The sequence below is a fragment of the Lepisosteus platostomus genome, chromosome 5 (assembly GCF_059453375.1).
Source record: "Lepisosteus platostomus isolate fLepPlt1 chromosome 5, fLepPlt1.hap1, whole genome shotgun sequence".
NCBI classification, from domain to species: domain Eukaryota; kingdom Metazoa; phylum Chordata; class Actinopteri; order Semionotiformes; family Lepisosteidae; genus Lepisosteus; species Lepisosteus platostomus.
In genome coordinates this window covers 18843343-18860173 of record NC_142615.1, presented here as the reverse complement: position 1 = coordinate 18860173, position 16831 = coordinate 18843343, and the positions used below count along the sequence as shown (strand labels likewise).

Sequence of the window (16831 nt, the reverse complement as noted above, 5' to 3'; positions counted from 1 at the left end):
TTAAAAGATTTTATTAAATGTGAAAAAAATCTGAATGTGAAAAAAGGTCAAAATGCTATTGAAAAAAATCAGTAATGTGAGGAAAGATGGATTGTGGGAGCCCCTTAACTACCCATGTCATGCTGTATTTCTCACTCATTCTACTGGGAGTGGTGCCGTCGCTTCTGGATAAAGTCTGTCAGTGGTCATTCCAGACGGGTCAGGTATGACTGCTCTTCGGAACAAGAGACACGTGACTTGCGAGGATCCCGCCAGTGTTGACTTTCTTTCAGAGCCCGGATAGCTCAGTCGGTAGAGCATCAGACTTTTAATCTGAGGGCCCACGGTTCAAGACCCTGTTCGGGTGGCTGTGCCGTTTTTAATTCTATTGTGAATGTCATTCTAAATAGTCTTTTATCTTTCACTCTTCTAGCTTTACTGTGGTTATTTTAAATGTCCATTACTTGTATTTACAGTAGTGTATTTAGTGTTTCATTTCACAAACCGAAAATGTTCAAGTAGATCTTGTCACTCTACTCCACGTAATCATCTAAATTAAATCACAGTAGAGTACAGAACACGCAGTGAGGAGCTCACACAGTGAGACCTCTTGAATACGACAAGAGGAAAGGCACACTGCACATCATCACGTCCGAGTTTACAGTGACAGCAGAGGATGGAAGCGAAGTAGTTTTTTTATTACTCGCTCGCTGAACGATCTCTCAAAAAACCTCGGTGGAGATTTAACGGGTGTCTAATAATCACGTTCAAAAAGATGACGATAAGTTTTTTTTTTAACTAGGTAGCCTTAATGGCAACACGGTGTGAGTAGATCTTAAAGCAGCTGCAGAGTACCCGTAATGGCAACACACTGCTTTGAGTTCGGCTTTTCTTATTTCTTCTGCAGAACCAGTGGTATCGGAATATACTGATCCGCATAAGAAGCGCTTTCGGGTTCTGATCATTTTTTTTGAGCGCTGCTCTAAGTACCACAGGCAAGAGGGCTGGTGGTCTAAGGCGTTGCGTTCAGGTCGCAGTTAACCCTGGAGACGTTTGTTAAAATCTCACTTCTAATAAAGAGGTCTTTCTCGTTAGAGTAGAAACGATAGAAGCCTTAAGCGGGAAAAAAGTCACAACATCTCGCATTTCACGTGTTTAATGTTAACTGTCTCAGTGGTTGCCTCGGTGATTGATGGCTCTTCTCCCTCGCAGGGTGACGGCAAACTTCTTCAGAGAGGGAGTCTCCCACGCACGGGTTTTCTTTATCAAGAGCTGAGACAACAGAAACAGACTTCCAACTGACATGAATTACTTCTTGAGCGTTTATGACCGTCTTTAAAAGCTGAGAGCAAGTGAAAAAGTCTTTAGAAATGAGGAAATGACTGCTGACAGTAAACAGAGCTGACGCTCAGCTGCAGACAAGCGCTCCTCGTTAGTATAGTGCTGAGTACCCCCGCTTGTTGCGCGGGAGACTGGGGTACGTTTCTGTGACAGGGCGCTGGTTTAATTTTTTAACAACCTGAGTTCACTTAAAAAGTGTGTACTGTGTACTACGTTTCGGACTAGTTACGGCGGTAGAATATGGAGTTCATCTCCAGCTTTGAGCTCAACTGCAACAAGAAATCATGCTTAATGTAGTATAGTGAGTAGACATCGCGAAACAACAGAACGAGAGTAGAAGGCAGGAATATAAGGTGTAAGGGCGTGATCTGTGTAGTTAACAAAATAGTTAAAATAATATAAAAACTTCTCTAAATTTAGATACACAACATTTATGGTGACCAGAGATGAGTGCTTGACGGACTCAAAGCGAGCAGAACACTGCAGATTTTAATTCTCTTGCTGGTAGAAACGAACTTTTGAATTTTCGGACTTTTCGTTTAGCTTGCGCCATGGAAGATATGGCAGCCGCGCCGAGAAGCTTTGCTTATGCCCAGCTTTTTCCACCGCTTCTACTGAACCTCGGAGCTCCGGATTTGTATACGGAATACAAGATATGGATGGAGTCGTACAGATTTTTTTTTAAATAGCCGGTGGATCTACAGAAGCTCAGGATGCCGTGAGACGTGCTACATTACTGCACTGTATCGGGGCTTCCGTGCAGCGGATTTTTGCCAACCTCCCTGGAGAAAAAGACTGTAGCTGCCTTAGACGCTTCCTTTACACCGCGGCGAAATGTGGTTTTGGAACGGCATAAATTTAGGCAGAGAACTTAGTCTCAGGACGAATCTGTTGATGCTTTTGTGACTGCACTAAGAGAATTGGCTAAATCTTGTGACTTTGGAGTATTGGAAACTGACATGTTAAGAGATCAACTTGTGGAAAAATGTGCACATAAGAGACTATAAATTGCTGCAGGATGAAGGCTGACTTTAAAAAGAGCTCTTACAGTCGCTAGAATTCATGAAGCAGCTCAAGCAGAATCAAGAATGCTTTCTGACCACAGTGACAAAGTGACACTGAACGGGGCGCTCGCTCAAACTTTACAAACAAAAGCCGAGCAGCCATGCTAGAGATATAGAAGAACAGGGGACGGCTGACATTACATGTTACAGGTGCGGACTAATAACGCACAAAGCAGATGAATGCGGAGCGTGAACAGCAAAATGTCTACACTGCAAGAAAACAGGACATTGTGCACATGTCTGCAGAACATCACGTCCGAGTTTAAGGACAAGTATCCTTTTTATTGTTGTTGCTGCCTCCGGTTTACATTTGGCGATGTAAACCGGATTCAGAAAAAAATAATTTGAACAACCTTATTCCCATGCTTATGTGAAGGCGCGGTGGCCAAGTGGTAAGGCGTCGGTCTCGTAAACCGAAGAGCGTGGGTTCAAACCCCACCCGTGCCTGTTTCGTTTGTCACCGCTTTCCTTTAGTTTCAAAGTCTTAAAAAAACTCGCAATGTAGGGATCTCAATAGTAAGAGAGCATAACTGTCGCCAGTGATTAGTATTCTTGCATATCCTGCCTTGTTTTTTAGTCGACAAAGTTTATCTCTCTTCACACCCATCTTCCGAATGATCGCCTCAGCACTGGGAAGGAACGTGCGCTTGGTACAGCCCCCGACTCCATGGTCTGATCACAAACAGATCGGGTGAGCTGTCAGTCCAGGTTGGAAGTAACGTTCGAAAGCACTAAAAATCTGACTTAGGAACGAGAAGACCATGCTTTTTTTATACGAGTAAACGATAAAATAATATACTGCCTGCAAGACTCTGTCAAGTTCAAGTCCAAGTTTATTGTCATTATACTCATACACAGGTATATGGTATAACGAAATGCTATTTAGCTAGCTCTCGGATATAAGTAGTACAAAGAAAAAAACACAACAACAATACAATTGTATAACAAAAGAAAGACAACAGCCGATGTGCAAAAAACAACAACAGGCAGTGTGCAAAACAACAAAAAGGTAACAGGTTATGTGCAAAAACATGCATCAAAAGAATGAAATAAAGGGATAGAAATGATGGGGAGTGAGCTTTTGACATGTATGGTAGAGATAGATTTTCAATGTGTGTTTGGGTTTTTGGTAAGAAAGAAGGCACTGTGAGGTTCAGATCATAGGTGAGAGGTGAGGAGAGAGTGAGAGAGGCTGGGAGTTTAATAGTTTGATAGTGCGGGGGTAAAATTATTTTCGAGTCTGGTAGTCCGGACCCGAATGCTCCGGTACCGTTTTCCATGTCATGCTAAACGCCACAAATTGTGTTCGTCCAGTCGTATCTATCGTCCTAAAGTTACGGAAAATCGCATGCGACTGGTGCAATCAGCACACATTTTTTCAGGATAGTCGAGCAGTTTAAAACAGCAAATTCACAGCTTCTTATAAGCTTTGTGTTTCGCTCTCCAAATAGAGGCACGGGTTCAAATCCCACTCCTGACAGTCAGGTGTTTTACCCTGTCTTTTTTACCTGCCTTTACACTGTTTCAGTCTTCTTGTGCTCGCTGACAATCACAGTACGAGGAAAACGGAGAAACTGCTTAGCAAAAACAGAACGGACAGAAAAAAGCTTTGTAAACACGTGAATGTGATTAGCAGCAGTAAGGTATGCATTCAAATGTTTAAGGCAGAAGAAAGGTGCAGCACAATGCAATTTGTGAGAATTCGCGGGTTTTTATGCTGCTTGGACTTCTTTCAAGCCTATGAAGTGACCCCCGTTTTATTTTCATTTTCAAACTTCAGAACCGAATAACAAAGAGGTTTCATGTGTGACAGCATTCCGTTGCAAATACCGTTTCCACGATGTATTCAGCGACGGGAATGAAATATTTTAGTGCTGGCTCAAATGCGAGGAATTTCAGAAAAACCTGGAAAAGCAACGCTTGCAGTAAACGACAAATTTAAAGCGTGTAGTCAGCATGAACAGAACAACGCAATGCTCTGTAAAAACGACCTGAAGCCGCAATTACTCTTTTATCTCAGGCAGTTCATTCCCATACGATGTTTCCGCAGAATAAATGAAATGCCGAACTCCAAACATGTTGTTGCCATTATTGTTACTCCTGCTGCTGTAGTTTTAAGCTTTAATCAGTGGGTATGTAATGTTGTAAAGGGGCTGGACTACTTTGTTCAGTCCAAATTCCATTATGTGAATTTATGCTTTTTTAATATAAGTATTAACAACACAATGCGTGCTCAAAAACCGTTACTCATTAGCTTAAGAAGCGGCAGTGTTTAGACAAAGTGTGGTATTCGAATAGTAAATGCTGAAGTGTTTAATACTTGCTTGTGAGCCTTAGATGAATTGCCTGCTGCAATTTCAGCAAGCGGAGTTCTGCTCAGCTGCCTGTAGTACACATTGCTGATTCCTTTTGTGAGGGCACGGGCAATCTTTCAACGATAAGGCTGACGTGCCTGTCGAAATTTTGTTTCCCTTTCACTGTGTTGTATTTTTCCTACTCGAACAACATCAATTGTGATGTCATCATTGCCCATTGGTTTGTGTCTTGTTATCATTATGTATTTTACATTGCAGGAACTGAAGGTACTGAAGGTAGGAACTGAAAGTACAGACTGCTTTAATCATCAGAAAGTTTTTTTTTTCTGCTGTTCTCTTTCCTGATGTATTGGTATTTGAAGGCTATTGGGCAGCAATGATTTATCTTCCTGACCTCGCTATATAACATATGGGTCCATGGTCATCTTAGTTTAGATGTACCTTTTAGAGGTGGTATTTTTCTCCATCGTTCAGCCTTCAGACATACTTGGAAAGTGTTAGGCACAGACAATCTTTCTTAATCCCCTTTTATCCTGAGGTGACGTCCCAGGCACGCTTGCCCCCTGGGAATATTCACTGTGCTCTTCAGGCTTTTTTTCTGATTCTACACAGATTTTTTCTCCTTCAAACATGTCACCACTGTCTGTGCTGCCGTGTGCAGCCCATGCCTCTTCTGTATCTTCTGATGAACTTCTGAGCTCTGTGTTGCCTTCCAAACTATGTCTCTCACTTTGACTTGAAATATGGACTATAGATTGTGTACTGTCATCTGGTTTGGAATCCTTACCAATACTCACCTCCTTCTGCGCCCTAAGCACTTGGATTCTTACTTTTTTTCTATCTTCATGCCAAATCACTGATAACCATTTCCTGTTGCTGGAGCAATCCTCTCCAAGGACTCTGTTTGACAGTGTTGACCACATATTGTCATGCCACCTAATTTTTTTTCTAGCTTAGAAAACTTCAGAAATTCTTTGATCTCATTCCCTACTTCACCAGCCCTTGACCACAGGTCTGGCCTCCTACTCCTCTGTCCTCCTTTAACATGTGGCATTGCCAAAAATCTGAAAAATAGGAAACACATCTGAATGAAGTGGAAACATAATTGAAATTCAACTCCCAATGGATGTTAATAGTGTAGGAGTGCAACAGATGTACAAGCCATTAAATGTTCTTATTTCTGTGTTTAATTTTTGAGGGACCCTATATTTTGATATAGCATCAATCACAAAACAGCATTCTGTCACTGTCACAACCACCAGCCAGGGGAGATCAACTCACAAAAGAACTAACCAGTACCAGCAGCGGGTTAATAATAACATTTGTTAATCCACCAGCAAAGCACTGTTTTAACCATTCAAACCCGCTTCCCGCTACTCGGTATTGAGTCTTCTCTTTGAGAGCTCTACCTCGCGTTTACTCTGAATCTCGCTTACTGGTTACTGAACTCCCTTTTGCCTCTCGACCTTGGACCTTACCTTCTGTTTTGAATTGTTTGCTTCTCTCTGTACTTCCAGTATTTCGATCTACCTTTCACCTAACAATCTCGTTCTGGATTGTTCGCCTGTCTCAATAACTACTTGCTCCTGCATCTGCACAGGATCTGCATACCTTTTCACTGAGGATTTCTGACAGTCACAGCCACATAAAAAACTAGAAAAGAAGTATGTGTTTCTTAAAAAAAATACCCCAAATTGTTTTTGTTTTTTAAAAGTCAACATATCTGGGTTGTGTTTCCAAGATTTTTTAAAATTGGAAAGTTTGTGTGGGTATGATTGTAAAAAATCAAATCATAACTGAAGAAGGCTCCATGCTCAAAACATTGTGTTTTCTTCTTCTCTTTTCAGCATGGAATAAACCTATTACTTTTTCCTTGGAGATTACCATGTGCCAATACAATAAGATCACTGTATTGACCATATACAATTTCTTGCATTAGAAATTCCTATTTTGCATATCCCAGCTTGCTCTCCTTGAGACACACATACAGGGAGAGAAGCTGGGGGTCAGAGCGCAGGGTCAGCCATTTATACGGCACCCCTGCAGCAGTTGGGGTTAAGGGCCTTGTTCAGGACCCCAATGGAGTAGGATTCCTCTGCCGACCGTGGGATGTTAACCAGCAACCTTCCAGCCACAGGTGCAGATCCTTAGCCACAGAGCCGCCGCTCTGCCAAATGTGCCAATTCTTTAAAAGCAGTCCAAAAAAATGCAAATTTATTTGTAAAAATAGCTGTTGTACAGAACATCAGTGGCTATTGAAGAGTACATACAAGCACAGAGACAAGTTAATAAACTTGGAATGACTACTTACAGCTCTGGAAAGACCGAAGATATTGTTTCCGGTTGTTAAGGAACAAGTAATAGGTTTATTCCATGCTGAAAAAAAAGAAGAGAGAAAACAATGTTTCGGCCGTGGAGCCTCATTCAGGTGTGAGAGAGAGAAGGCAGTAGGCAAAGGTAATGTAGTGGGAGAACAAAGGCTGGGAGGGAGGAGGGGTGAGAGGCGGGAGCAGGGGACAGAAAGAGAGGCCAATCAAGAGGTGTGAAGTCAGAATAGGTGTTGAGAGGTGTGAAATGAAACTTCCAATGAATGGAGAAAATTTAGTAGAATAGTAGTCTTTCGTTTAGAGAAGGGGTAAGGTGTGATCCTAGCTGCAGGATATGTTTGGTTTTGGTATTCTTTCTAATGTATGAGTTCAGAAAACCATCTTTGAGAACACAGATGGAGAGATTAGAGTGGTCATGGCCATCAGAGGTGAAATGAGAAACAGTGGTTTTTGGAGAGATCTTTAATCTTCATAGCCCTGACATGTTCTCTGAAGCGGTCTCCAAGTCTCCTTCCTGTTTCTCCAATATAGAGAGAAACTGGGCATTTACGCAAGAGATACAGTAAATAAGGTTGCTGGAGGTACAAGATGCCATCTGGGTGATCCAGAATTGTCCTGAGGGGCCTTGAATGAGTGTGGTGTTGGATGTGTACTTGCAGGCGATACAGCGAGCTCTGTTGCAAGGGAAAGTACCTGGTGTGGATGGTTGCTGAGGGCGGTCAAGGGAGCTGTGAACAAGAAGGTTGTGCAGATTAGGTGACTGGTGATATGAGATGATGGGGCGGTCAGAAAAGAGGGCCCCAACAGAGGGATCATCCTGTAGGATGGAAAAGTTGTCGTTAACAGTCCTGGGGATAGGAAGTGTGTTAGGGAAGCACCAAAGGAATGCGGTTGTTACGGTGGGAGTTCCTGATTGGGTTGATGGTCCGAGGGGTGTTTTTGGCTCGGGCAAGGGCCCTGTCAATAACACTGCTGGGGTATCCTCTGTTGATGAAAAAGGAGTTCATTTTGAGGGTTTGGTTCTGGAATTCGATGTCGTCGCTGCATATTTGTTGTAGCCGAAGGAACTGTGAAAAAGGGAGAGATTTTTAGTATGTTTGGGGTGAAATGAGCTATACAAGATATCTGTGTGAATCCGTGGGTTTGTAATAAACAGAAGTGGAGAGTCTGTGGTAGTTGATGGAGAAGTTGATGTCCAGAAACTGAAGAGTAGTTGAAGATATGTTAACTATATATTTGAGGTACAGGTGGAAGTTGGTGAAATGGTGCAGGAAGCACTTAAGCTGATCGTTGGAGCATGTGGCGGCACTGACGCAGTCATCAATACATCGCTTGTAGAGGTCAGGGACATAGCCAGTGTAGGAAGCGAAGAAGCGTTCTTCTACCCAGCCAACAAAGATATTGGCATAGCTGGGTCCCATTCTGGTGCCCATGGCAACTCCACTCACCTGTTGGTAAAAAAGATTATTGAAGGAGAATGCGTTCAGTCTGAGAACCAGTGTTTCTGGTTGTTGTCCTTTAATTGATCTGGCACCAAAACATTAATCCTAAACAGTCAAACAAGTCCATGTGATGAAAACCCTTATGCTCTTTAATGTTTTTTTATGCACTAATTTCCCCCCCTCCCACTCATCAGCTTTTGGATGAGAGATTCTGACCACTATATAAGATCAGAAGCAGTAGAAGAAACGGGCTTCTTTTCTGCTTATTTGCACTCCTAATGCAAACAACACATTACGAGTACAATGGAAAGTTTGCACCAAATGGGATCAAGCAATTTAAAACATATGTTCAGGGTACAGGAAAGTTGTTATAGAGATGAATGGTATTCATGAAACAAATAATGTTGCAAAAAACTTTGCCAAAAGTCACAACCCATTTAACATTCATCAGACAGGTTAATCAGTTGGATATCTCATAGGTTCTAAATGCACTTAACGGCTGTATAATGCAAGCAAAAGAGTAAAAAGAACAGTAGTGAACTACATTTCTTACAATAATAAACAGCCATTTGATCTTGTGAATGATCTATCATACACCCTTGAAATGATGTTAAAGATTTGGAAGTTTGCACAGCTTGTAGTCTTTCTAACTCCATGAGACACACAGACAGGGAGAGAAGCTGGGGGTCAGAGCGCAGGCCGCTGTGCTCTTGTGCCAAACAGGTCATACAAAGACTGCCATTCCTTATATCTTTCCCTGAACCTGTGTGTCACTTCCTCACCTTCCAGAAGCAAAATATCGAGCTTCCACACACCCTTCCCCACAGTAACAGCTGTTGGAATAGAAATTGTACATGACAGCAGACAATGGTCAGAGAAAAAAAACAGGGGTTAGGCCTGCGGTCGTGCAAGTAAAATCATGTATCAAAACAAAATGCGTGAGCCTTGGGTCCCATTAGACTAGTCCCATGTGAAACCTGCCCTCCCCTGACTATGAAGTTTGAAGCCATCTTTCAGTTTAAAATCTTTACATAATGTTTGCAATAATATTGATGATTTATCAAATTGGACCCGTCTCTCGCCCCTCATTCTGCCTTCTCTTTCTAAAAGAGAATTAAAATCCCCAGCTAAAACCACTGGTTCCCATCCCAATCAATATACTCAGTTCCTGAATTAGGACATATCTGTCATGTGAGCAACTCAGACAATATATATTTAAGAGTTTAAATTAGACATTCATGAAACCCAGATACACCACCAGTGCTCTCCCTGGTTTCACTACAAGGTGCTGACGTACCTCTACCATCTTATTTTTAATTAGAACAGCTATACCATCAGATTTATTTTCTTTGGACCCACTCCAGATTGATGGGCCCAATGTCCCCAGTTCTTCCATATCCTTATGGCAGTTTTTAAAGGGTAACCCACACTCCTGTAACAACACAATATCAGCATTTACCTTCCTCACAAAAGATAGTATATTCCTTGCCCTTAACTTGGAGCGAATGCTTCTCACATTTATGGACACAATATTAAGAGCCATACTTAAGTAGGACCAGGGGAGACTTAAAGCTCTGGCTACAATCATTCAGTAGGTGACACCTACTATACAGGCCTCCCCCCCCTTTTGTTTTAATTGTCTCCTCCTCCACCACCCCCACAATCCATAGGATATATCTCCACCTGCCTTCCTTGAGTCTCTGGTTCTAAAGCTTGGTAAGTAAGATCACATATATTGGAGACATCTAAACCCATGGGAGAACCTACCTGAGGACTCGGAAAATGATCTTCCCTCACTCTTCTGCTCAGAGTTAAATCATTTTCTAAATCTAATGTCTCTTTTAGACTGCACCCTCTGTTCTGTACATTTCATTTGAAAAACAGAACACAAGGCCTCTATTTTCACCTAATCCAATCAAAGAAGGAATGTGTTTAAATCCACCATAACCATTTTTTGTCTTCATGCAATGAAACAGGTACTCTCCATGCACAGTTCCAGATGCCATCATCATCCAAGACTTTCTGAAGCTCACCTTTCACTAAACAATACTTAGACAACCATGTCACAACATCTTCCTTCATCACCATCTCATTAAACATGCGAACAATCACAGTCCTATTAATTAATAATAATTGCTATATGTATAAAACTTATACAGTGCTTTTCTGGACACTCCACTCAAAGCGCTTTACAGGTAATGGGACTCCCCTCCACCACCACCAATGTGCAGCATCCACCTGGATGATGCGACGGCAGCCATAGTGCGTCAGAACGCTCACCACACATCAGCTCTCAGTGGGGAGGAAAGCAGAGTAATGTAGCCAATTCATAGGGGGGGATTATTAGGAGGCCATGATTGGTGAGGGCCAATTGGAAATTTGGCCAGGACACCGGGGTTACACCCCTACTCTTTTCGAGAAACGCCCTGGGATTTTTAATGACCACAGAGAGTCAGGACCTCGGTTTTACATCTCATCCGAAGGACGGCGCCTGTTTACAGTCCAGTGTCCCCGTCACTATACTGGGGCATTAGGACCCACACAGACCACAGGGTGAGTGCCCCCTGCTGGCCCCACTAACACCTCTTCCAGCAGCAACCTTGGTTTTTCCCAGGAGGTTTCCCCTCCAGGTATTGACCAGGCTCACACCACATTAGAAACATCCATCAGCTTCTGCCATTCAAACATTCTAATCAGGCCCACATCTTTTTTTCTACTCTATTTTTATCCAAAATTGTTCCAGTAACTTCGCCGATTGAAACTAATGTCAAAACCAATTCCCTTCAGCAAAGTGATTAAGAATTTGACATCTAATGCCTTAATCCTTTCTGTAACACCTTCCTTGAAAAGTCCAACCGTGAAATATCACCCGAGTGAGCCAAACCCTCACCACCCTTATACACCAAAAGTGAGCAAAAGTAACGGTGCATGCCGACCCTACAGGCCGCCATGGCCGTTACAAATGTGTCAAAAGCAAACTAAACCTAAACCGAAACCTCTGCTGTGCACCAAACCCACCAAAACCCTATTCCCTTAATCTTACACTTATACAAAAACTCCACTCTCGACTTCTGGGTTTAACCCTTTACATCTCGAACACTGGTTAGAGACTCAGTGTGTCCCAGGCTCAGCGGTTATATAGGACAGGACTCGGCGAGCTGCAGGTGAAACTCGTTGTTCTGCGCTCCCCGTGCGGAATGCTCGTCTCCTCCCTCCAGACTCATCAAACCGCCTTCATACTCTATAGCGGGAAAAAAAAACTCCCTTTACTGTCTTCATACAGTACATCCCTCTTAAATCCCAGAAACACAGAAACTCCGGGGCGTTTCTGTGAGTCAGTACTAGGTTTCTCTGTTCGAGGTTACAAGCATAAACAATAAAAGCGCTGAAAGCAGGAAGTTATTTCTGCTCGTAGGCATAAATGTGTAAAAATAAATGTTCTGATTCCTAAAACCTAATAAAATCCATGTAAGTCTCCTTTTCGTCCCCAATGCATATAACTGAATATAAACCAGTCACGTTCAGCTACTTTTCTGATGTATATGAATACACTAGTTCTGGTGCAGCTCTTACAACAAAGATACTTAAGAACTTTTTTTTCATACGAGCTCTTGCCGTTTTTAAATTGAATATTTTTTCATTTCAGTAAATCACACGAAACACCAGCAACACTCATTGTAAGCATCTGACCAATCACATTCCTGAATTTCAAACCCATTTAGTATTTATTTTTAACTTGTTTTATTTTTTTTAAAATTTTAAAACCTGTTTTAAGTATTCTTGCCATTTTTAGCATATTGTAAGTGGATTTTTTCAAATATTTTATTTTTTAAATCATATCAACCCATTGTAAGTTCCCATTGATAATTCCTGAGCTTTATAACTGTGTATTATTTCTTTTTACCTTTTTTATTTTTTTTATTATTTTACAGAGCTTTTTAATATATTGTGAGCATTTTAGTGTCATTTTAAAATAGGACTATCAATGCTCCTGACTTTTAAACCTGTATTTATTCTGACATTATTCTCTCCACCTGCAGATGAGGGAGGTATTTGATTTTAAATTTGTTGATTTGGGGGGAAAATGTACATTCATTTCCTTGTATGTATCACCAGTGAGAAACTTTTTTTGGATGAATTGCATTTTTGGATGAATTGCAATCTTTACTTCAAGGCCTTCAGGCTGATATAGAAATGACGGGAGATTTAAATGACACATTTGATAAATCAGACAGGAACAGCATAACATCTAAAATGGCAGAACCCTCTAAAGTACTGAAAAAATTCCGGCACATTCATAATAAATACAATTTATTTAATTTAAAGCATAAAATTTGCTTTAAAAAGAAAACCACAATTTGTACGATATCATATTTCAATATCGACATTCAGATGAAGAATTTGAGGATTTGAATATCATTGAAGAGTACATCGATTTTGGGACAATGTTTGCATCTGAATAATCCTTCCTCCTGGAAAGAAGGAAAAAAAAGTTTTGAGTCTCAGTCTTCAGGATCCCCCCCAAAAAACGTGCAAATTTGTTTCCGATGTATTTTGGATAAAGATATAACTCTCATAGAAGATACATTTTATCAGTTGAATGTAGTCGATACTTTCGACTTTTTATATGATGATAGGACCTACATTTAGGGCTCAGTACTGATAACACTGCTGCTATTGATGGAGTAGAAATAAGTGATGTACTGGCAGTTTTTTTTCTGAGGCAAGAGGTCCTAGAACACCTCCTATAAAAATGTTAAGATTCAGAGCAAGAAATATTTTTCCACCTCACCTAATGCTATTGCATTAACGAGGCTGAAGTTGGCTTCTTATTCGCCAGCTGCTGCTTTGTGTTTTTCGTTCCATCTTAAATGCTACTGCTGTGATGTTATGTCGTCTTTCGCCTGTAGATGGCTCTCTACAGTCATTTTTAAAAATACTTATCCGGATGTATTATTGTACATTTCCTCAGTAAAGGGGAATATGTAAGTAGAGACTGTCCAAATTGCATTTTGTATGAAACACATTTCAGAAACACAACTCACAATAAAACAAACTGGCATGTTATACCACGAGTAAATAAGACAAAGGCAAAACGTAAATTCACTTCCTGCATATTTTCCACGACCTTGCCTTCTGATCATAAAAAGTCTCAAACTCTTGCATTTTACAAGAAATTTTAATATAGCCGTTTTAAATGGGACATTTAGAACATGGCATATGAGACTATATGGTTAACTGAGGATGAGCAGAGGGTGATCGAACCTACCTCCTGGTTATAAAAATGTCTAAAAATTCTGACACAGATGTGTGATAGACAATGGAAAAGACTATCAAAATCCTGAACTTCAGGACATTGTACTGTACTGTTTTTTTTAAATACGACCCTCTGAACATGGCACGAGAGAATACATTGTCAAATGGTAAATGCAATGTTTGCTATATTTCTAGGGCCCTCCCTCCTGATTTTAAAATCATCTCATATTTCTGACATCAAGGTGTGAGACACAATATAACAGACTGTCAAAATCCTGAACTTCAGGACATTTTATGATACCATTTTAAAAATATGACCCTCTGAGCATGGCATGTGAGAAAATGGCATGTGAGAATGCATTGGGAAAAGGTGAATGCAATTTCTGCTGAATTGCTATTGCCCTCCCTTCTGATTACAAACTCGTCTCACAATTCTGAGACTGAGGTGTGAGACACAATGTAACAGACACTATTAAATTTTGAAGTACAAGAGATTATACTGTTACATTTTTTTTTTAATATTGACCCTCTGGCATGTGAGGACTTGTAGTCAACAAAATAGCACACATTCTGCCAATTTGCTTTGTCCGTCCTTCCTCGTTACCAAAACATCTTAGTATACCGACACTAAGGTAAATGTCTCTAAATCCAGAAGTTAAGTTGTCAAAGTATATCGGAGTCAACCGATACTGATCAGGTTCTGCTGCTGCTGAGCTCGCAGCCTTCACCATAAGGTCCAATTCCTCAAGCCTGTACCCTTCAGAAATTGCAGTATAGAATGAAAAAAACTCCAATAGATATCGGCCACTGTTGGCGATTTTCCTTTAACAGAGATAGATAATACTTTATTAATCCCGTAGGGAAATTGACAAATGATTCTCCAGAAATTTTACGGAGTGTATCACTTTCACTGAGACCGAGGAGTGTTAAGCTGTACATGAGTCTTTGTGGCTCGGTTGTTAACAAAAAGGGTGGTGGTTTGAGCCTTCCCAGGGACGCTATGAGCCTTTTAATGTACACACCCGTCTCAATTTACCTCCACGGCCGGTCTTGTACCGCAATCAAATACAGAGCCCGCAGGGGGCAGTAGGCTCGCAAATATAGCTCACTGTGTATATAATGAAGAAGCGGAGGTTAGTTTCTCATCTGTATGTTGCAGAGCCTAATGCAACTCGCAACAACTATTGGGGTTTGATCCCTGCACGGGCTATTAGTTGAAAACCATTGTAAATGACGTGTAACAGATTTATCCAGCTGGCTTTTATGTTTCATACTAAATTGCTATCTTGAAACCAAAATAATTAGAAATATGGAACACAACTGTTGTTCCCCATGAAGGAAAGCTGTTTTACACTGACGTCACTCCTTTTTATTTAATCCAGATTTTAAAAACAACTCCGCCCTATCAAAGGAAAATGTTACACAAAATTTGGAAAGCACACTCTGAATCCATCTGTATATTTGATTTCTGCAATCCGTTCAAGGCTGCCTATGTTAATCGTAAGTGTATAGATGAAACATTTAATATATTGTTCAGTTTAAATCAAAATGCTTTACTACTACAAGAGAGAAGTATAGTATGGAGGATGCGACAAATGTGTGATTTCTTGGAAGAAAACTACTTTTCTTTGCGTTCGAAATTAATTCGAAACAATTGACACACAAAACCTTTGTCTTTTTTAAAGAGATTATATCTTTAAACAGACAAATGTATAAAATGTGTTTTTTTTACCTAGAGATTTTGGACAGGGGCGATGTATTACTAGTAGAGGCTGCTGACTAACACTGTACTGTCTGGAGATCAGCTCCATTTGCAATAAAAAAACATGCGTAACAAAGCTGGAGAGCAGCTGAACTTGTGCTCAGTAGTCAGTATGGTGCTGAGGGTTCAATACTGTCGTTGTTGTATTAGCACGAGCTGCACAGGCTCTGAATCAGACCATTTCAATTAGTCTGATCAGTGCAGGACAAGTTAATGTAGAATTATTGCTTTGTCTGTCTCTTGTTTGTATATAAATGGATGTCTCTGATAACTTAATGTTAGTTTTTATTTTAGTTTTACGATGTAGGTCATGCGTTGATATATGACATGTCTCATTCCTGATTCAGCTCATGTTCCATAGGAGAGAAGAGATTCCTCCTGTTTCTCGTACAACCATATCAGAACAGAAGCCCATGTCACCCAGCTCTGATTCAAGATCGAGTTGCATCTTCAACATTTTGTTTTTGTTTCTGATCATAATTTTCTTTAGTTATGATCAATATTGAACTTTTTCTAAGTAAAACAAAACTAATCAAACATGCAGGCAGATTTTTGAAAAGTATTAGGAGTTGATAGGGCGCTCCTTCGGAATAGTCGTCAGAAAATGTGAGAAAAAGAAAAGTTACGTAAACTCTCACACAGAGCATTAAAGACTGGAATCTGATCATAAAAAAACTAGCTGTCTCCCCGTCGGTAATCAAACCCCGGTTTCCCGCGTGACAGGCTGGGACACAAACAACTTTACTAACTAGGAGCGCTTGCTAGCTATTAGGAGGCATTTACTCTTAAATATGTTACTGTTTTGGGTTTCGACTTTAATTTTCCCGATACCAGTTTTTTACAAAAGTAAAGGCACATGGCACATGTGTGGCACATCACGTCCGAGTTTAGTGACAACTACCTCAGAGATTGTAAGCTGGGTAGTTTCAGATCACTTTTTCAAGCAAACCCGAATACCTTTGTGTAATCGTTTTTCATAAAGTGTAATTGTATTATAGCATGTGCCCTTAATGATTTTCTTGATACGTTATATGTGCTCTTGTTTGGATTGTATGTAGTTTTGTTGTTCAAATAAAACGTAAAAGACACAACTTTCCGGATGAGGCTGCTGTAAAAATAAAATGACATCAAGGGTGCTGTACGCAGAGGTCTGAAACCTGCTCCACAGAAGATCTTTATCCAGAGGTGTTAAAGAAGTCGAGATCTCGCCATGAGAGGGGAAGCATCTCAGAAAAAGCAGGTGCAGTCGGTTCCACGGTCATAACGCCACTAATTCGGGCGACAAGAGCAAAACCCACCCGGCTTCCTCCGGGCAAGTAATGAGACAAAGAGACAGCGCACAGCG

General features: G+C 40.8%; 1 non-coding gene across 1 annotated transcript; it reads left to right on the top strand.

The window, feature by feature from the left end:
• Nucleotides 1-2759: 2759 nt before the first annotated feature.
• Nucleotides 2760-2831, top strand: trnat-cgu (transfer RNA threonine (anticodon CGU)). The gene has a single exon. It is a non-coding gene; the product is annotated as a tRNA-Thr (tRNA).
• Nucleotides 2832-16831: the final 14000 nt, after the last annotated feature.